Source organism: Aotus nancymaae, unplaced genomic scaffold (assembly GCF_030222135.1).
Source record: "Aotus nancymaae isolate 86718 unplaced genomic scaffold, 86718_ANA_hifiasm-v0.15.2.pri h1tg000016l, whole genome shotgun sequence".
NCBI lineage: Eukaryota > Metazoa > Chordata > Mammalia > Primates > Aotidae > Aotus > Aotus nancymaae.
Window position 1 is genome coordinate 45896836 of NW_026988428.1, and position 21614 is coordinate 45918449.

Consider the following 21614-nt stretch of genomic DNA (forward strand, 5'->3'; position numbering starts at 1 on the left):
TTAGATTTGGAAATTATCAACACACATGCAGTAGTTAAATGATGAGAATAGATGAAATCAATAAAAAAATGTGGCTGGGTGCAGTGGCTCACGCCTGTAATACCAACACTTTGAGAGGTCAAGGCAGGCAGATTGCTTGAGGCCAGGAGTTTAAGACCAGCCTGGCCAACACAATGAAACTCCATCTCTACCAAAAAATACAATTAGCTGGGTGTGGCGGTGCATGCCTGTAGTCCCAGCTACTCGGGAGGCTGAGGCAGGAGAATGGCTTGAACCTGGGAGGTGGAAGTTTCAGTGAGCTGAGATTGCACCACTGCGCTCCAGCCTGGGCAACAGAGTGAGACTCTGTCCCAAAATAAATAAACAAATAAGAAGAAAAAGGAAATTGATAAGAGAGACAGACCAAGAACAGAGTGCGTGAGAATACCAACATTTCAAGAAAAGGTTGAGGAAGAGGAGCCAGCAAGGAGGCTTTAAAGAAATTATCACAGAAATAAGGAGAGAGCCACAGATACTCTTTCATAAGCACAGGAGTAGAGGGAAAGTGAGTTGGAAAGGAAGAGAGTGGTCACTTACATCAAATGTGAGGGATATCAAGTAAAATGAAGGCTAAATAAAATCTACTAAAGAATTTAATCTACCCATAAGGCAGTTCAAAGAAAGGTAATTCAATAAAGGGTCCATCTAAAATTTGAATGCCCTCAAAATAATACTATCTTGGGAACTGTCCAGTTGCACTTTGATAAACACTCACAGTGTTAAAACTTTACCGCTTTATAAAACCCTTAATCTTTACACCCCTCTAAATATTATCAAAATCTTCCTCATTTTGAATACAAATATTTCTCCTTATATAACTGTCCAATGATAAATACTGTTTTCAAATATTTGAAGATAACTTTTCTAATATAGCACTTATAATTTGCAGATCTATTTGTGTATATGTCAATATATACAGATATATTCTTGATTATAAACTCCAAGAGAGTAAGGATACTCTGTTTTACTAAGTATCCACGGCACATCGTACAGTGCCTGAAACCTAGTAGATGCTCCACATACAACGATTGAATTAATGAGTGTATTGATGAGCAGCGTTTTAAACTCTAGAATTAATTATTGAATAAAATTTTAGCATTCCTTTCTCTATGGATTTTTTTTTTCTTAATTGGATCAATGCTTATGTAACTTCTAAGTCAATGTAAGAGAGCAAGATAGATTGGGTGCCCTCTCACACTTCCTTCCAGAACTTTGATTCTATGAAAAGCTGACAAACATTACATGCAGTGGGAACATCTCATTGAAAATTGGGAAACCTGGCTCCCAAACCCAGGTCTGCCACTATTTCTGTGCTCTTCAATAAGCCTGGCTACTTCTCTGGGCCTTGGGACCACATTTGCAAAGTGAAACTTTTGTGTCTATACACTCCGAGGTCTTTTTCTAGTTTAATATATAAGATGATTTTTTAAAAAACATGTAAATATTATAATATAATGTGTAAAGAAAGGTACGTGAAATGCCTAGTCATTGTTCTGATTACATTATCATTTCTTCAAATTTCACATTTCTTTTTTTTTCTGAAGCTATTGTTTAACTATAATAAGCTCTTTTTATACCTTATTTTCAATTTGTCACATATTCAATCATCTGAAATACAACTGCCTTATCATCTCCAGCAAAGTAGTTCTTCAAATTGAATTACATTGTTGTTTTCTATGACTCCGAATCTATTCTTTCATAAGGGGCCTTTCTCTTAGCCCCAGCTAGAAAATTTTATTCCTAATTATAATTTTAAAGCACAGTCTATAGCAATACTTATTGACAAGGCAAATTATCACCAATTACTATTCCATTATATAAGCAACTATTCTAATTCAGACAAAGAAAATGAATTAAGTATGCAAAGAACCTATTATATATATAGATACATATATATAGATATATTAAAATTACGAGAAAATTTGTATGATACCTCTCATCTGTAAAAACAAAAAAAAATTCAATCTGTTCCCACTTTTTTCAGCAATATTTCTAAAGTCATTCAAAAGAAAACACAACATAGGTGCAATACACTGCTCCTCCTTTGATGTTGTTGTCATATTAAAAACATCCATAACCTTCAAGAATAGAAACCTGGCTGGGTGCAGTGGCTCACGCCTGTAATCCCAGCACTTTGGGAGGCTGAGGCGGGTGGATCACGAGGTTAGGAGTTCAAGACCAGCCCAGCCAACACAGTGAAATCTTGTCTCTACTAAAAATTCAAAAAATTAGCTCGGTGTGGTGACACGTGCCTGTAATCCCAGCTACCCAGCCCGGCCAACACAGTGAAATCTTGTCTCTACTAAAAATCCAAAAATTAGCTCGGTGTGGTGACACGTGCCTGTAATCCCAGCTACTCAGGAGGCTGAGGCAGGAGAATTGCTTGAATTGGGACCCAGGAGACAGAGGTTGTAGTGAGCAGAGATTGTGTCACTGCACTCCAGCCTGGGCTACAGAGTGAGACTCCATCTCAAAAAAAAAAAAAAAAGAACAGAAACCTATTCATATTACCATACAATGTCTGCTGTCTGTATTATCATATTATTTTAAAAATCTGTTTATAGATATAGTTTTGGTTTTATTCTGCCATTTGTTAAAATGAATTTAAAATAGATTTACTTGGAAAGGAATTGTCTGAATTCTTCCAATATAACTAATGTTTTCATAAGGCTTTGTCATTAATCAGAAAATTGCAAGATTGCATTGTTCAATACTTACCCAGCATTTAGCATCTAATTAGTCTTACATTGATGTTCTACAAATAAAACTGAGTTCTGCACCACAACTGCTGCATGAGTGTTCCCACCCCACCCCCAAGAAACCCATTTCTTGCACGGCAAAGAGCCCAACAGAGGTTTTTAGAAGATCAATGTAATAGTACATTTTCGCCTGAGTTTATATTCCAGAAAAAGACACATTTTGGCTTACATTTGTTTAAAAGTTGGAGCTTTTTTTCAATTCAGATGAATAAATATTTGAGTATACAACACAAATTTTTCAAATTTTCTTAGATGCTAGTTCCTCATCTTAATACATGACAAGGCTTTTCATCAAATGAAGTTGGAAAATCATAGAAACGCATTTATGGGAAATCTGAGACATATTCAAAGAATGCTATGATGCTATAATTTTAATTAATTCTAAAATTGAAAAGGGGGTCCTTCTTATTATTTCTGGATACAAATAATTTGAATCAGGATAATTCTCTAACCAGCATTCTGTTAAGCACAATGAATCTCATGTTCTAATGAGTATGATTCAGATGCAGTGCTGTATGGTTAAAAACTCAGCTCTGAATGCAGCGTATCTGATTCAAGACTCATTTTTGCTTCCTACAAGCTCTGTGGCCTTGGTCAACCCACTTACTTAGAAAGGACACTAGTGCCTTACTCTGGAATTGCTGTGTGAGTTTAAAAAGATCACTCATATGAAGTACTTAGCACAGTGACAGGCACGTTGGTCAGTTTCAATTTTTTTTAGTGTTTACAGATGTCCATAGAAAGCAAAGACCACAGGGAGAAAATCTTCATCCCCTCAGAGTTTTCCTGTCCATGACAATTATGCAGGAGCACAGCCTCAGTGCACAATGACACTCAAGTGGTAACAGGAGGCAAAATGAAATAGAGAACTCTGGGCATGCTCCCCACTTTCATCCATGGCTCTTTCTTCCTTCCACCAACTTGTCTAGGCAGCAGATCACTGCTGGAAAAGTGGACTTCATGTTCTATGAGGACAAGTTGCTACAAGCTGGGCAAAAATTCAGAAAGAGAACAATAGAGAGAAAGGTGACTTTCTGCGGACACTTTTAAAAGTGAATGAGGCTCTTTTATACACATTATTGTTCCCCAGAGCTCTCTCTTAGGTGTTAAGACATTTCCTGGGAGATCTCATCCATTCAGAAGATTTCAGCTGCTACCAGTACACTACTCACTTCCAAACCTGTATCTTTAAGCCATAATTCTGTTGTGAACTTCAAACCCAAATTTACTGTTACTGACATTTACTCTTGGGTATTCCAAAGGTACCTCAAACTCAAAATGCTTTAAACCAATTATCCTCAGCTAGGTGGGCTACAGTTGCTCTGGGGATCTCATTCTATAACCCCCAGCAGTCACCTAAGCCAGGACCCATTATTGACTCTTTTCTCTCCCACTACCACATATTCAGTCTCCAAGACCAGTTGGTTTCATCTCCTACCTCTAAACTGTCCCTTCTTTTCCTCTTTTCTTCAACCTCTTTTCTTCAGACTTTTGCCAGTTCTCACCAGAATAACTGAATAGCTCTGTAGCTGGTCTCACTGGCTTCCTACTCTGCCCTCCATTGTGTCTATCCCCAATATTCCCACCAAAGCATCTTTCTAAATATCAGAGGAGGGTAAGCCTCAAGAGAGACCACAGTTAGGCATGGCAGCTCACACCTGGAATCACAGCACTTTGGGAGGCTGAGGCAAGATGATCACTTGAGGCCAAGAGTTCAAGACCAGCCTGGGCAACATAACAAGACCCCATCTCCACAAAAAAAAATTAAAAATTAGCCAGACATGGTGGCATAAGTCTGTAGTCCTAACTTCTTGGAAGGCTGAGGCAGGAGGATCACTTGAGGCCAGGAGGTCAAGGCTGCAGTCGCCTATGATTGTGCCACTGCACTCTAGCCTGAGTGACAGAGCAAGACCCAGTATCTAAAATATAAAATTAAATATAAATAGAGAGAGAGAACTCAGGGGCGCAGTACTTCTGTCAAGAAGTATAAAAGGTCACTGTTTATAATTTTTCTTAGAGTGGCCACCATAGCAGACATAAACTAGGAAACAAAGGTTTACTTTGATGTGACAGAAAGAGATGCTATCAAGAACTATGAAGGATCTGATGGTTAACCCTATTTGCAAACTCACAAGTTAGTTTACCATATTTCATAGATCCTGGCAAAAGACATAGCCTCCCTGATTAGAGACAGAGGAGTTTATTATTCATCATACAGCCACAGACTCCCAGATTAGAGACAGAGGAGTTTATTATTCATCATACAGCAAGCAGCATGAACATCATGTTTAAGTCAGTTCTCTTTCTCCCCAAGACCCACAGGTATGACATGAAATGGATCACAGGTGGATGCTGCGTGTGGCATACCTAGCACTTACGGAACCCAAATCTTCTATAATGGGCTACAAGAAGACCTGCCCTTTGCCCTAAGGGGAGACATTATTTTTATTATTCTGGACAATAAGTAAATCTGCCCTGTGATCCAGAGACAGAAATTATTTTCTAAGACTAGTCGCTTGCTTGTTAAACATCCTTGTAAAGATATTTTGGAACAGAAGAGTAGTTAGTGTCCTGAGAGACTTGTGGAGAAACAGGCTTTGAATTCAAACCTGCCTCTGGCATTCACTATCTGTATGATTTTTACTTTTCTCTATCAGAGTTTCCTTCCCCGAAACTGAGGATAGCACTCATTTCTAACCCACAGCCATTTTACAATATCAAAAGAAATCACTTTCATAAAAATGTTTTGTAAACAATATGGCATGATTTTAAGTATAGTTATTATTTATGATTCTGGAATGTATTTTGTTGTTTCTTATGGAAATGAAAAAGACAAATTATTTAGAATTTTTTAATTATACAATTAATAAAACACTTATTAAATACCTTATTAAAGGTTAGATTTGGGTGGTACAAGGTGAAGAATATGACACATTTTTCAACCTCAAGAATTTCACATTCCAGGGAGGAACCAGAAAGAAAAGACAATGATCAAAATGTGTTCAAGTGACAGAACAGAAGCACTATGTGCTTCTATAGAACGTGGAGGAATCTTTATAGAACTTGGACAAATCTAAGTAATCATTAAATCCAACCCTCTCGTTTGCCATAAAGAAAACTGGTGACGAAAAAGATCAGTAATATTTTTCCAAGGGCTGACAGCTCTCTGTGGCAGTGTCAGAATTGGAACTCATTATTTTTTACTTTTAGTTTAATAAACAATCTTGACAGACATTTCTTGTTCCTGGATAGAGGTTTTACAAGACATTCGGTTTGACTCCGTGCATTTTTCTTTCTTCTGCAGTAGTAGTTCAGTTCATTGCCATTTCACTTCTTTGTTCCCCAAGAATGTCAATGGATTTATTCTTTTCTAACTTCTCATCTCAAAGATCAAGGATTTTCTCTTTTATGTAGAGAAATCTAGGACAAAATTCCCTTCTGACCCTTTTCTCCCTTACTTTTACTCCATTTGGCTCCCTACCTGATAATTCTTCCTTGTTATATCCCACAAAATGCTAACCCTGACACCTTCCCTGGCTGCCAGTTATTCAGTCTGCTTTTTTCTCTCAGTTCATTCTGGTCTGCCATACCATCTGCCCAGTGAACTTGATGCAGATTTCATAAAATGCAAAGTGAAATATTAGCTACAAACTCTGAAGTTCACCTTAAAGACTAGATGTAATCAGCTGCTAGGAAAAGACAGCAAGCAAGGAAAACCATAGCTCACCCAGTTTTCCTAGCAGCGTAATATGGACTCTGCTCCAGTGTAAAATCCACCAATGTGCACTAAGCTTGATTTCAATTCCATGTATTGATTTTGAATTTTTTTCAGTACCTGAATTTTTTTATTAATTTTACATTTGGGATTGCAATTGGGAAGAAGAATAGATATATCATTTTCAATAAGTACCACAGTAGCCATAGCTCAATAATTAGATTGAGTTTAGAGCTTAATTATACAAGTTTCAGTGTTTGGGGACAATACAAGGAAAAATCAGGTTCTTTCCATTTAAAGCCTTTCTTGAGAATCATCAGAGTCTCAAAATATTATACTTCAAAAACTAAAGACTAGATATTCAAGGGTTTTGAGAAAGTTTCTAAGTGTATAAAAATGCTAATATAAACAGTTATAATCTTTTAAAATAGGTGCAAAGAAAAAATATTCAACTTTAAATTTTTATGATCTAATAAACTGACCTTTTTTAGGTTTTAGTAAACACATGGGTTTTTTTAATAATCAAATATACTCAAAAATTTTTAATTTTGTGGAATCTTCTATGGTGGCAAGCATTTAAAAGTTTTACTTAACTCAGAAGGATTAAAATAAAATTTATAAATATTTGAGTATATTATCTATACTAAATAGCATTTAGAATTAGAATAGCAAAAAAAAATTAATATCATTGACAACAAGAATGATGGTATCATGGTCAATAGTATCCCTCAAGTTAAAAAAAAAAAAAAAAAAGCAAATCCGTTCATGATAAATTACAAAAATAGTAATTATGTAGATAAGAATAAATGGCTCTAAATTCCCTAATGAATGAGTCAAGTTACTGACAAGAGCAATCAAAACATATTCCATATGTGATTAACACTTAAATTTGACATTGACAAATATTATTTAATTTATACAACAATAGAATCTCAAGTGTATGTAGTCTGTAAGTCTCCAAGTTACAATAAATTGTGGAAAGAATGAGAATTTCAGTCAGCATGCTTATTTTATTTTTGTCCTTGACTTTTGCCTAGAATGTATTTGTTAATTCGGGTGTAGGTCAGAATTGCCTCCACACACACACACACACACACACACACACACAATTAGAATAAATTACAATCTTCACAGAATGCTTCCTTAGTCATTGAAGAAACATAACAAAATACACTCTATCAATATGTGACTATGTAACTACTGTTCATCTTCCCATTAAGTTTATTAAGTACCTATTACATGACAGACACTATGCTAAACACTGGGAATCAACAGAAATGAGATATACATGGATCTGCCTCACAGAGCTTACAGTCTAACAGATTCGGTAGAATGAGTTGATATCATTCCTCAGCTATAAGCAAAGCTATTCAGTATAGTAGAAACTTGTAAGCACTTAGAAGAAAAAAACAGTAATATTTAATAGCATGACTATTACAAACTATATTAATCATACAACTTGAAAGAAAGCAAATTGCTTCACTCCCTCAGACTGACATGTCTAAATCTAATCTGTCTATAATTAATATACCAGTATAAGGAAACATAAGAACTTCCAGAGCACTGATAAAACTGATGACAAAATATTTTACCCAGTGAACTGACCTTGTGACATGAGGTCCTAGAGAGCAGTAGAATAGAGTCACATACCTTAGCTATGATACCTTCTGAGAATAGCAAAACTGGCTTAGGGGGGAAAAATGCTACTAATATATGAATATAAGTTCAAACTTCCTAAATCATAAAGTATTATGTCTTCAATCCTAAAGGAATCACTTATGGAAAGTTATTTAAGATTAGCAGGGCAAAATTTACTAAAAAGAAGAGATACTCATTTTGAAATTGTAAGCCCAATAAATACACAAGGAAAACCTCATCTTTTTTCAAGTCCATCCTCCCGCTACTCATAGTAGCTACTCAAGTAGAACAAAAACCTAAACATTATGGCCAAAATTTTGACATCTAAGCCCTAAAAAGACTAATAATGAGTCACTATTGAAATTCCAAAAATAACTTGGATAACTAAAATTGACTTTGTATGCTAGAATACATTAATGTATAAGATAATATCTTAGTTATGAAATATATGAACATTCTTCAAACTGTAGGATATAAACCAAACATGCATTAATATGTGAAAAACAATTTCTAATTTACATTTTGGAGGAAAAATATGTTCTCTAAATAGAAGGCTAACAAACTAAGCAAAACACAAATTCTGTGCTCAGATGAAACAGCCTATGTTTGGGCTGCTTGCTACATGGAGAAACCTATGAAAGGTGTAAGAGTTGAAGGTTTCCCACCTTTTTGACTGTGGAATAAAATTTAGTGGTAAAAATGCTTTCTAAAGCCATGCAACTCAAACCATAGTCCGTGGGCCAACAGTATTCAGCTGGCAGCTTGTTAAAAATGCAGAATCTCAGGTCCTCTTCCAGAACCTTCATTTTAGCAAAATTCCCCTAGGCAATTTGTGCACACATAGAAGTTTAAGAGGCACTGATACAAAGGAATAAGGCATTCTGGAACTATAGCACCTGTTTCAAATATTTAGAATAAATTTAAACTTCTGCATCTACAGTACATCTCTTAAAGCCTCCAAGATGCCATCAACTTCAAGATGAGTTCTGCATCAACTGTACAATGAGTCATTAAGAAAAAATAAAACTACAGGGGTCAACCTAGCCACTCATCATTATCATTAAGCTCCTACAGATGAGTCCTTTACTATCAACTACCCTGATTTCAGATGTAAATAGGGTTGGAGGATTGTGGTTAGAGGTGACAGAGGGGCCAGCATACATATCTCATAACTAGCTGTCCTCACATACCCCTCTGTCAACAGCAACACACTCATAGTCCTTAGCCTGTGTATGGCCTGCAGGTATGTCTGTTGACCCACATCATATTTTAAATTTGAATTTATTGCCATTATTTATAATTTTGAAACTTTCACATTTAAAAATCTGCACATCCAAGTTATCTTCTGCAAATCAGAAAATCTGCCACACCAGACCCATATTAGATCTAGCGGTAACATGTTGGAGCCAAGGCTCAGCTGCCACACGTCTATGATTAGACGTCAGCCATAATCTCCACCGTTCCCTGTGGTATCCCCAGGACTATGGCTGAGGCCAAGTGTCAGTTGCTATTTGTGATCTTCCACTTGGTCTGCTTCATTCATTCACATTTCCAACCTGACCCCTATAAGCACTTGAATTTGTGAGGCTTTTTTTTTTTAGACAAAGTCTTGCTCTGTCGCCCAGGCTAGAGTGCAGTGGTGCTATCTCGGCTCACTGCAACCTTTGCCTCCTGGGTTCAAGCAATTCTCCTGCCCCAGGCTCCTGAGTAGCTGGAATTACAGGCACCTGCCACCACACCAGGCTAATTTTTGTATTTTTTTAGTAGAGACAGGATTTCACCGTGTTAGCCATGCTGGTCTCAAACTCCTGACCTCAGGTGATCCACTCACCTCAGCCTCCCAAAGTGCTGGGATTAAGAGACTCTAGGACACATCATGTCACTGATCTAAAGTCACTCCTTACATGAAATTCAGGAAGAAGAGCTACCGTTTGTGTCACCCTCCATTTGAGGACAGACCTTGTGAGATGGAATCAATCCACTGCATTACAAACCTCACCTCAAATATTACACGCTATATTTTTCTTCACAATCCATTCCAACTCAGATATTTAACTATTTTAATTATTTCTTTTCAGACCTATACTTCACAGTTATAAATAAGAATGACTAGGAAGAACAGATACAGCACAATACATTGTCAAGCCCTTCCTTCAGATTCACTTTCAAAACTTCAATATACTAAAATGGTAAACACCATGAGGGCAGATGTCTGTCTTTTTTGTTTACTAAGATAGCCCAAACACCTAGAGAGTGCTTTCTATGGACTGAATGTTTGTGTCTTCCCAAAATTCGTATATTAAAGCCTAAATCTCTAATATGTTGGTATTTGCAGGTGGGACCTTTGGGAAGTAATTAGATCATAAGAGTGGAGCCCTCGTGAATGGGATTATTGTCTTATTAGAAGAGACATGAGAGAGATGATACCTGTCCCCCGAACCCACCACCACCACATGAGGATCTATAAGAAGGTGGGTATCTACAAGCCAGGAAGATGGCCTTCACCAGATAAATCTGCTGGTGCCTTGATCTTGAACATCGCAGCCTCCAGAACTGTGAGAAATTACTGCTTATTGTTTGTTACTCAGTCTGTGGCTTTGTTTGCGTTGTGGTGGTGGTTTTTTTGATATAGGGCCTTGCTCTGTCAGTCAGGCTGGAGTGCAGTGGCACCATCACAGCTCACTGCAGCCTCAACCTCCTGGGCTCAAGCAAACCTCTTACCTCAGCCTCCTCTGTAGCTGAGACTATAGGCATGTGCCACCATGCCTGGCTGATTTTTGTATTTTTTTTTTTTTTTTTTTTTTTTTTTTGCAGAGACAAGGTTTCACCACATTACCCAGGCTGGTCTCAAACTTTTGGGCTCAAGTAATCGACCTGCTTCAGCATCCCAAAGTATTGGGATTACAGGTGTGAGCCACTGCACCTGATGATTCTGTGGTATTTTTATTGCAGCAGCTCAAACTGACTAAGACAGTGCCCAATAACTACTTATTGAATAAGTGAATAGATTTTTCCAAGGATTATAAATTCTCAAAATTCATACATAGATTTTGAATGAATATGTTTAATTATCATATAATATATGAAGATTATTTATTTGCTAGCCTAGCTGATCAAATTTCAGTGACTATGAAAACCATCAGCAGAACAAAGAATGTAACCCTAAAAATCCTGAGGCCCATGACCTATAACAACTTGTTTTACAACAAAACAGCATCATACAGATAAAGCAAGATTACTAAATTATAAGATTAAATCTGACTCAATTTTATGTCCGAAGGTCTATGGCCTTTAGTCATCACTGTAATCATCATTATCATCATCATCATCATCATCATCTCCATCTTGATCTTACAAAGCTGGAGAACCCAAATAGCAAGCTAATGAATTTTAAGCACTCAACAAATGATAGAAGGAGCAAATATATCTTCAACTAGAGTAGTATAAATTTTGACCCAATTCTAAATGTATATTTACAAGCACACCAACCATCGGTCTAAAAGAGGTTTGCAATAATGCCAAACTGCATACATATCTTAGCAGGAAACAACTGTCATGTAACAGATTACTTATCAATTGAAAAGCATATATGTATGAAGCATTTAAATGCCAGGAACTATCTGCTAGATTTTCCTTGACTTCCTAACTAAAAGGGAAGCTCCTTAAGGTTAAATATGTCACGCTATATTATTGCACTTCCATGCCATAATACTTAGTGGGTCTGAACACATGGAAAAAAATACTTTTTTTTTTGAGGCAGGGTCTCACTCTGTCACCCAGGCTGAAGTGCATTGGCGTGATCACAGCTCACTCACTGCAGCCTCAATCTCCCAGGCTCAAGTGATTCTCCCACCTCTTAGCCTCCTGAGTAGCTGGGACTACAGGCACACACCACCACACCTGGATAATTTTTTTTTTTTTTTGTAAAGGTAGGGTTTATCATGTTGCCCAGATGGTCTTGAACTCCTGGGCTCACATGATCTCCTCGCCTCAGCTTCCCAAGGTGCTGGGATTACAGGCATGAGCCACCATTCCTGGTTGAAAAAACATATTTTTAATTGTCTTGGAAATTCCACCAAAGAAATATGTTGCTGAGAAACTGAGGCATAGAGAAATAAAGTGGTTTTCTTGTGGCCACATGGTTATTTACTGTTGGAGTTACAAAAGCATCTCCAGAGCTCTCGCCACTGCACCACATTGGTTTTATAATAGTCAATTTCAAAATTTATCTGCTAACCCAAATAGCAAGCTAATGAATTTTAACCATTCAACAACTGATGCAAGGAGCAAATATATCTTCAACTAGAAAAGTATAAATTTTTGTCCAATTCTGAATGGATATTTATAAGTATACCAGTCATCAGTCTAATAGGGGTTTGCAATAATGTTTAAATACATACCTATCTTAGCAGGAAACAACTGTCATTTAACAGTCACTAGGTTTAGTTCAAGAACTAAACTTTCAAAAATTAGGTTAAATTTCTTTCCTTAAAGTTTTCCAAAATGCGGCCTCTGTTTTGTGGAGGATGAGATTTCAGTGCCCTCTCATTCTCCCCTTGGCCTTTGAATTGCTTCACTGAAATGTGGATCATCTACCTTCTTTCTCGTTCTACGCTGTAAAAAAGAACTAAAGTTAGAGCTATTTCGCTCAATTTGACTCAACTTTCCAAAGAAAATACAAACAAAAGTAAGACCAGGTCACAGCTACTGCCTTATCTCATAGCCATTTCTAAGAAATTTTCTGAACACTCCAGCACCAACAAATTTGAGGATGCCATTCACCATACAACTATAACAGGATAAACTAAACTAAGAAAAAAATGGTAACAGTAACCATGTTTCCTACTGTAAATAAAATAGTACCAGACAGTGTCTCTGTGGATTTAGAATTGTCTGTAAGCTAATAAAAATACAAACATAAGTGTAAATGTTGTTTTTCTCAAAGAATATAAATGGCCTTTTCTAAATTCTTGATTGATTTGAGAAGTCACAAATTCATTCCATCAATATAGAACGCTCTATTGTTTGAGTAGACCAAGTTGTAGGGTCCTGGAAGGCCTACCTTCTCAAAGAATTTATTTTAACAAAGTCTCTGTGTTCTATCACCAGGTGGAAGTTTACTATTAAAATTCCTATGACCACATAACCCTTTTAAAACCATGGCAGAGTTTTCAGATGTAGACAATAATTTTGAATGATCAGTTTTTTGCACCAGAAAGAATCTGTCTCCTCATAGCCCAGGACATTCTGGTTTGAAAACTTTAATTCCAAAGCACAAATACACCTTTACAAAAATCTTCTGTTCTAGTGCCCACTATAATTTATTTTTAGAGACTTGTTTATAAAGAGCTGCATAAGAAAGCCAAAGTGTTTTTCTGTATTATTAAACTCAACAGAAAGTTCCATGTGCAGCTACAGGAGGCCGTAGGCAATTAACACTGAAAATTGAAAGGTTTAGAATCTTTGCATGACCTTTAAAGGGCAACACAGTTGCCCATTCACATGCATGCAATTATATAGTGACTAGCTCATAACAGCATATATATATATATATATATATATATATATATATATATATAGAGTAAAACATACCTTGCATTCATCAAAAACTACTTTGAACTTCCCAGGCTTCATGTGGAGAGTTAGCTTTACATAGCACAGGAGACTTGTTTAGCTGGTTGTCTTAATTTTGTCAAAGTACTAAATTCAGCCTATCACCATAATTGCTAGAATGCAACATTATCACATTATTGAATCTCTCTGTAAAGAGTTTCCAAAATCTACTGCATAAAGCTATAGTATAAAAGAAGCAATATAAATATAAATTTAATTGAATGACTATGTTTATACTATTGCTGGGGAAAGGGAGATGTAGCTTTGCTAACTAGCCATTCAGGGGAAGTCATAAAACAATTACAGCTACTATGGAGTAACTTAGGAGATTGAAGGAAGTGATTAAAAGGACTTTGTCTAATATAAACATATAAGCTCTGATTCCTTAGTTATATATCTCATCCTCCACATGAACCACTGAACAAAATGGAATATTCTTCTTATAGCTCATATATTTACTTTTCATTTGATTTCCAAGTGAACTAGAAACCTTATGTTTTCCAATGGCAATACCAATCAATTGCCTAAGTATTCCACTGACTAGCTTGCCTAATATTACAGCACAGAATAAAAACCAACATATCCATGTGGTATACACATTAGAAACAGGTGGATTTTGGAAAACTAACATAAATTTGGAGTATAATATCAATATATTTTTGGCAATTTTGTAGATATCATTTTAAATGAGAATAGTATACTCCAAGGTAATGCACAGTTTGTGCTTTGACTATGGAGGTGTATGTTCAATAAAAACAGCACACTGATATATTCAGCATCTAAAATGTGTCAAACAACACATGCCAAAGTGTCTCCACACTGAGGACAAAAATGATTTTTTTTTTGTATTTGTAGCCTAGTAAATAAAAGTATCTCCAAAAGAAAAAGCCATGAGAAAAATAAAATGTATTAATAGTAAATCTCAGTTATAAATGACCTTGTCGTACTATGGATATAGTTGTACTGCAGGTCAAATCATGGAAAACAGTGGAAAAACTGTGCACCTAAAAATGCAGGCATTCTACAAAGTTGTTCTGATCACCCTGGTTTTCAATGACACCCATCTAAGATACTGGTTTTATGTAACCTAAAATACTGATTACATAAAACCAGTATCTTAGATGGGTGTCATTGAAAGCATATGTATGTATGTATGTATGTATGTGCATATACATATAGATACAGAGATTATATAGTTAGATATTTCAGAGAAATATATTTAAATATTTTCATATTCCAATAAGTCTAACTTACCCTTTTAAAATTTCTGTAAGATTAAGTAGAAGACAAGAGTTGTTTATTTAATTGACAATGACACTGCACTGAATGAATCACTGCACTGAATGAACAAAATCAGACCTTCTAAAAATTACCCAATAAGTCAGTGGCCAATGACAATTAAAAAACAGAAACTAACTTCTAGGTCCCTGTTTGCTAGGCTTACCTGTCAATCTCCTGTTTCAGATTGTGCTCCGAACCTAAAGTAAAACTGTTTTTCTAAAAAGACTAATGGTAACTCAGTGTGAAATTATTTCTTCTCTTCAATGGAATAATTAAGTAGTTCAGTATGCTCAAAGTAGTTCAAAATAAAGTTAACCAAAGAATTTTTAAACAAAATGGCAAATTCACCATATCACATGGCATTACAAAATCAGTGGTCCAAAAGCAAGATATCTCATGTGAAATTTTGTGCAAGCATGTGGCCAGATATTAGGCTGATGCAGCTGGTTTGGCCTTCACATCTAGCAGCAGGCTGTGTTAATGCATTTCTTCTCTTTGTTTTGATGGAGCCCTACTAATAACAGGTTGATGAATTACATTTGTAAATGTCAGGCATAGATCAAAGGGGACGACGGGTTGGATGATTATTTTACCACAAGTTGTGATTTTTCACCAAGAAAACAAAACTGTATTGCACAGTAAAGTTCCTTATTTTTACTTGAATCTTCAATGAACAAAACAGCTGCAGAAAAATGTGACTTAATGAAGCGTCCCTAATAAAATACTGCAGAAGTAAAAGCAGGGGCACTGAACTGTTTGTACTCTGGTGTTTCATCTTTTCAAATATATTAGAAATAACTGATGACACTTTGGAACATTCCTTGTTTGGGACATGCATTGGAGAGTTCATCAGTAAACGGTCATCAGTTTGCAGTGATTGCTGAACTTGGGCGCAATCTGACAGTACCTTTTCTTAGGGATCAAGATAAGAAATGACTAAGAAAGCCTGAAGATACACAACTTACCCTTCCTGTATAGGTTAATCCATAACTTGCAAATAGTGATAAATCAACATTAAATGTATATTTTAACACAAAAATACATTTTTAAATGGTCATGAAAATACTATATTGAAGACATTGGATCCAGGACTACTAATATTTTTTGATAAGATATAAAATAATTTTTTAATTTTTTCTACCACCCCCTAAATTTTATCATTTTATAAATTTTTAAATAGGAAAACTGGCCGTATCTAAAAACAGATCTTTTAACAGCCATGTCATCACATTTTATAACTTAGTGGTTAATAAATACCATATTGCCATCTCTAAGCAATATGTATCTATTTTGACACAAATCCATAGGCATCTCAATGAATGTTCATTCTCCAATTTGTCATTGTTAAAAAAGCTAATATTTTTCCAATGCAATATCACACATACTTAGAAGCCTTAAATCCCCTCTAGCAGAACCTGTACCATTATATAGGCATTTGCTTTCATGTCAAAAATTTTGGGCTCATCTTTAAGAGACACATGTCATAGCACTGTACATAAATATAAATTCAGCAACCTAAACGACTAAATTTTTTAAAGGCAAAAAAAGAATCAAGATTTTAACATCAAAAAAATGCCTAATCTGAATAAAATAACACACTAAAGCTATTTGCCTCTTGAAAGACTCCCTGTGCCTAAGTATTCAGTTGGCAGTGACGTTGACCTCACAGACTTTTACTATCTAAAAATAATACAATCCAACTTTTTTATTGAAAATTAGGAAAATGAGAATAAAATAAGCTCCAATGTGGTAACTGATGGCCTTTAAGTGCCTACTGGTGGCTTTAAAAATTAAGATTCTAAAAGGAAAGGTCAACTCAAACAATTGACTCAGGATAAGATCCAGAACAAAATAAAGTAAGGAAAGAGACAAACATGTCTGATCTTTTATTTGAAATATAGTATGTTAGGTGCCAATTGTGATATTGTAAATGATTAATAAGTCTGAGAGTACAAACGCAAACATGGAAAGTCTAGGGTAAATACAAATAATCTTAATGCTCTGATTTTTAAAGCTTTTGAAGTGTTTTCAGTCTCCTTTCCTAGTTATTTTGGTTTGGAACTTTAAGCAAAAATCTTAAATTAATTGCTCATTTGTCTTAACTTATATTGCCTAATAAAGCACTTTGAGAGTGTTGATAACTCTGAATGTTGATGTTTAAAGCAATCTAGTTGAGAAGACAAGAACCAGATAATTATGATCCAGTCAATAGTCATTGAAATTCATTCTGTCCTGAGTGAAAGACCCTCCTACACTAAGTACTTTGGGGACACTTCAGAGTAAAAGTTGCATACAGGTTTGCTTTTTTGTGGTTTTTAAGGTGTTTTCTTTTTTTCCTCCAGGAACCATTCTGTAAAATCCAAGAGGGGATTTCACACTCACAAAACGAGGATTTTTTTTTTTTGCTCTCTCTCTCTCTCTCTTATTGCCATAAGCCAAACACCCAGCAGAGGTGAAGAGAGACTAGCTGCTGTAGTACCATTACTACACATTAGATTCCAAACGCTTCAGGCAATTGTTTAACACTCGGTCAGGACCTGGAATACTCAATAGGGAAGCCTCGCGTCCACCCGAAGGCTCTGCCAGCGTCTATGGTTCGTCCTTTTCAGACTGGATAACTCAACGTGCAGTTCTTGGAGAAATAGGGCAACGGATCTCAAACTTTCCTTTGCAAAGGCAGTTTCTGGAAATAACACGTTCCCCATTGATAAGTGTAGATCAGTAGCCTAAAGAAAACACTTCTTGGTAGGCACCTGACCTTTTAGAATTGAAGGCGGAAGGGATGGCAAAGCAGTTAGAAGAAAACCAGTGTACTACTAGCAAGATCTGGGAGACATCTACTCGGAAAGAAATGAAAAACCACTAGTTTCCTGAAGCCATTCTTATTCTGAACGCTGTTCATCAGAGGATCGTTTACTAAAGCTCCCTTGTAGTAGCCTTTACAAAAGCTTTATTTCATTCAGTAAGAAAGCTCCCCATCCCAAATCCAAATAAACCTTATATAGATGAGGATCGGGAAATTATCAGCTTGGTTCTTTATAAAAATAGTTAGCGGTGGAGAAATCAATAGTCTCATTGAAACAGCCACCTTCTGCAAATAGGCCTGAGAATTAACTAATCAGAAGTGGACAAAAAGTAGGGATTTCAGAAAGATGACCTGACACATCCCATTGATCTTCCCTGGAACGCGACCCCCAACTCCTTATTAAGAGTCCAAAATGGTTACTGGCCGGGATGGGTCTGGGTGAGAAATCGAATTAAAACCCACTTCAATCCTCGACCTGGTCGTTTGCTGTATTAGGAGAAATGGGGCAGAGAGGGAGGCACCGCTACTCAGAGCCTCCTCTCATGCTCCGATCCCCTCTCGGCGCCCCTCTACTCCGCCCTACCCTGCCTGACTGCCCGCGAGGGAGACGCCGGCCGAGGGACCCGCATCTGCCCTCACCTCTCGCCTTCCCCGGGCGATCCCCCTACAGCCCCCAACCCCCCGAGAAAGGGGAGGGGAGACGTGTGCCCACAGGAGCTTCCGGGACCACGGTCCTGCAGTTGCCGCTCCAGTCCCCAGCGCTGGCCGGTGACCCGAGGCGCGGCTCGCACCTACCTGCAGCCCCGCTTCCCAGTGGCGGCAACACCTAGCGATGCTCCTGCAGCTTTTGCGGGCCGGCGCCAGCCTTATCGCTCTCGCATCGCTTCCAAGATGCCAATCCGCCGTCACCATCCAGGGGCATAGGGAACCGAAGTCTGGTGCTGTGTGCTCGTGGAGGACGCCGTGTGAGTGAGTGTGGCCCTGAGCGTGCGAGTGTGCGCGCGCGTGTGTGGATGTGTTTCCTCCTCCGATGGCAAATAGGGCTCAGGAATCTCTTGGCATCCGAACTGGAATCCCCCTAAAGCGGGTGAAGGTGAGCCTGATCCTTCTCCCCCCTTCTTTATTCCAGTGTCAAAGTAATCAAAAGATTTCTTTACAGAGGAAAAGCCAACGTCCCGCAGCCCTTGGCAGCGCCCGCGGTCGCCCGCTGTCCTCGCCGGAGGCGCGCGGTGCGCTCAGCTCCCTGGACTGCAAGAATCAAGGCGGTCTTGCAGCAATTACCGCTTTTGTTCCATCTCTGATTTGTTTGCTTTTAACGCCGAGTAAAGACTTTTCCTCTCGCCTCACGTCGTCTCTCCCTCTCTCACACACACACACACTCACACAACCTCCGTTCCCTCTCTCCCGCCCTCCCTCTTGTTCTCTAGGGAAAGGCAATTGGACGGAATGATTCACCTTCAGGAATGCAGCCTCGGCCACGCACTTCTCGAGTTCCCCGGCTCTCGCAGGTACCCGGGCTCCAGCGTGACGGAGTTGCTGGGAGGCTCCGGACAGGAAGGAGAGGCTCTGAGCTCGGCCAAAGTTCCCCAGCCAGACGCCAGCGTTCCTCGGTGCAGGTGCCCCTGTGCCCACTGCTCACAGATAGGTCCCCGCCGGAGCCCTCGCGGAGACTTTGCTCCTTCCACTCGAGTCCACTTAGCAGCAACTCTTGGCCAGCTTCAGCCCCTTAATCCCGCCTCGAAGTGCTGAGGGCAGAGCCCTGCGCAGCCCACCAGCTGCCCTTCTAGGCATCGTGGGCTGGAAGGAAGGGAAACCCGCCGATGTCCCCCTGGCAGCAGTGCCCTGGCACCGTCACCGCCGAGAAAGTGCGAGTTCCAACATCCAACACGAGCGAGCAGGTGTCGCCTGTGTCACTTCGCTAAAGGCGGGAGGGGAGAAAGAAAGGAGCGGGGGGAGGGGGCCGAGGAAACAAATCCAGATTTCCAGAGGAGAAAGAAGCCGTTTAGCAAGCAAAGCCTCCTCTCCTCGTCCCACCCCAGGCGCTGTACTGTCAAAAGACACTGATGCTAATCTTTTAGAAAGTCGCCATAAAGGGCAGAGCCCCCTCCACTCTAGAATCCTATTCCAGCCAGCCCGGCTGTCCAGGGAATACAGAGTGACTTGGCTCCCCCGTATAGTGCAGAGAGAATGCAAGAGGAAAATAGGTCCTGACACTCCAGGTTGCGTTAAGCAGTAAAATGGGATGGCAGGACCAGGCGACGTTGCCTCCCTTCTCTCTCCCAACAGCCAGTTCTGTGAGCCCCAGCAACTGCCGCTGAGAGCAAACAACCGTCCTGCAGAAAAAGAAAGAGGCAGTAAAAGATGCCGTGGCAATTCGTATAAAAGCTGGACTATGTCTCCCTCTAGAGGGACAATAGGATTAGAACGCTTTACTAGATGTAACAGACCAATTTCTCTCTATAAAGAAAAAGAAAGCAGTATCTGGTTTCAGAGAATTTGCATTTTTACAAATTACAACTTCTCAAGGATTTAGAGGGAGGATTTTCACTGCAGCCCTGTTAAGCAAAGCCCTTGCTAAAGAAACGTGGTGATATTCATAACGATAGAAGGTCATGGCCTTACACGTTTGGTCAAATTGGGTGTTGGTTTAAGTACTGTCTTCAAAGGCTCACTTCGACCATATTTGGAGATGAGCAAAATCTCAATCTAGTGATTAGAAGACTATTCAAAAGTGAATAAACAGTAAGAATGAATTCAGAAAAAGAAAATCTGAAACAAAGAAAGGGAATGCTGACCTAGGAAATCTTACAAGTCCTTTACAAGGAGGGAGAAGTAAAGAATCCGGTTTTGGAGCCAGTTTTCATACCTCTTTTTCAACTAGACCAATAATTGTCAAGATAGGTAAGTTCCTTCTGGCTCTAAAAATTTGTGCTTTTATATAGCTGTGATTCACTGAAACCACTGACAAATTAGGTATCACATGCTCTCTTTACCAGTTAAGAAAATAAACATGATACTACCTACATATTTACAAAGAAATATGGAATATATGCTTCACTTAGCTATTTTATCTTAACATGCTTAGTAAATCAACCATATTTTGCGGTCATTTTTATAAAAGGTAGCTCCACCGATTTTGTAAGATTTGTTACTTCAGTCAGAGTCAAGCTAGTCCCATCTGTAACCTTAATATTTCAATTTTTGTGAACTTACCATTTAAATTGGGGATTTGCTTTCAAAATGTTTTGGTATGTTCAAAAATTATAAAATACGTATTAAAGTTATCATTAAACATCCTCCATTCATTAATTCTGAATTTTTGGAGCAGTCCTATTTTAACTTGATAATCTAAATTAGCATAGGCATAAAGAAAGAAAAAAATGTATTTTTTTAATAACTGAGACTAGTTGAAATCATTTGAAACAAAGCAGCAAAACTAAGGCAAGTTTTACCCTTGCAACTAATTGTTCTATGGCAGATTTGAGTTGGTCTAGTAGTACATGGCAATCATTTGTTTCCAAGGAACTCTCAGATAGTCTCTTTCAAAAGATTTATGCCATGCGATTAAATATTTCATTCCACTTACATAGTAACTTATATCCAGGAAAGCAACGTTTATATTTTAAAACACCTGGCACTGTTTCACTGCAAATCTTACAGTAATTTTCTGTCTGCTGTGTTAAATAGTGGTATGAAATCCAAGCAGGAATGACATTGGAAATTTGGGCTCTGTACTAGAAAGAAGTCACTCACAAAATCACTT

At 38.0% G+C, this 21614-nt stretch overlaps 1 protein-coding gene across 2 annotated transcripts in view; it reads right to left on the reverse strand.

Annotated features, from left to right (window-relative positions):
- The window catches only part of TAFA2 (TAFA chemokine like family member 2), a 507397-nt gene extending 487231 nt beyond the window's left edge, over positions 1-20166 (reverse strand). The window contains exon 1 of one of the 2 annotated variants that reach the window (XR_010343004.1): positions 18647-20138. The gene's annotated coding sequence lies outside the window, so the exon portion shown is untranslated. Of the gene's footprint in view, positions 1-18646 lie in introns of both variants that reach the window. The other variant, XM_012444923.3, reaches the window with a different exon arrangement.
- Positions 20167-21614: the final 1448 nt, after the last annotated feature.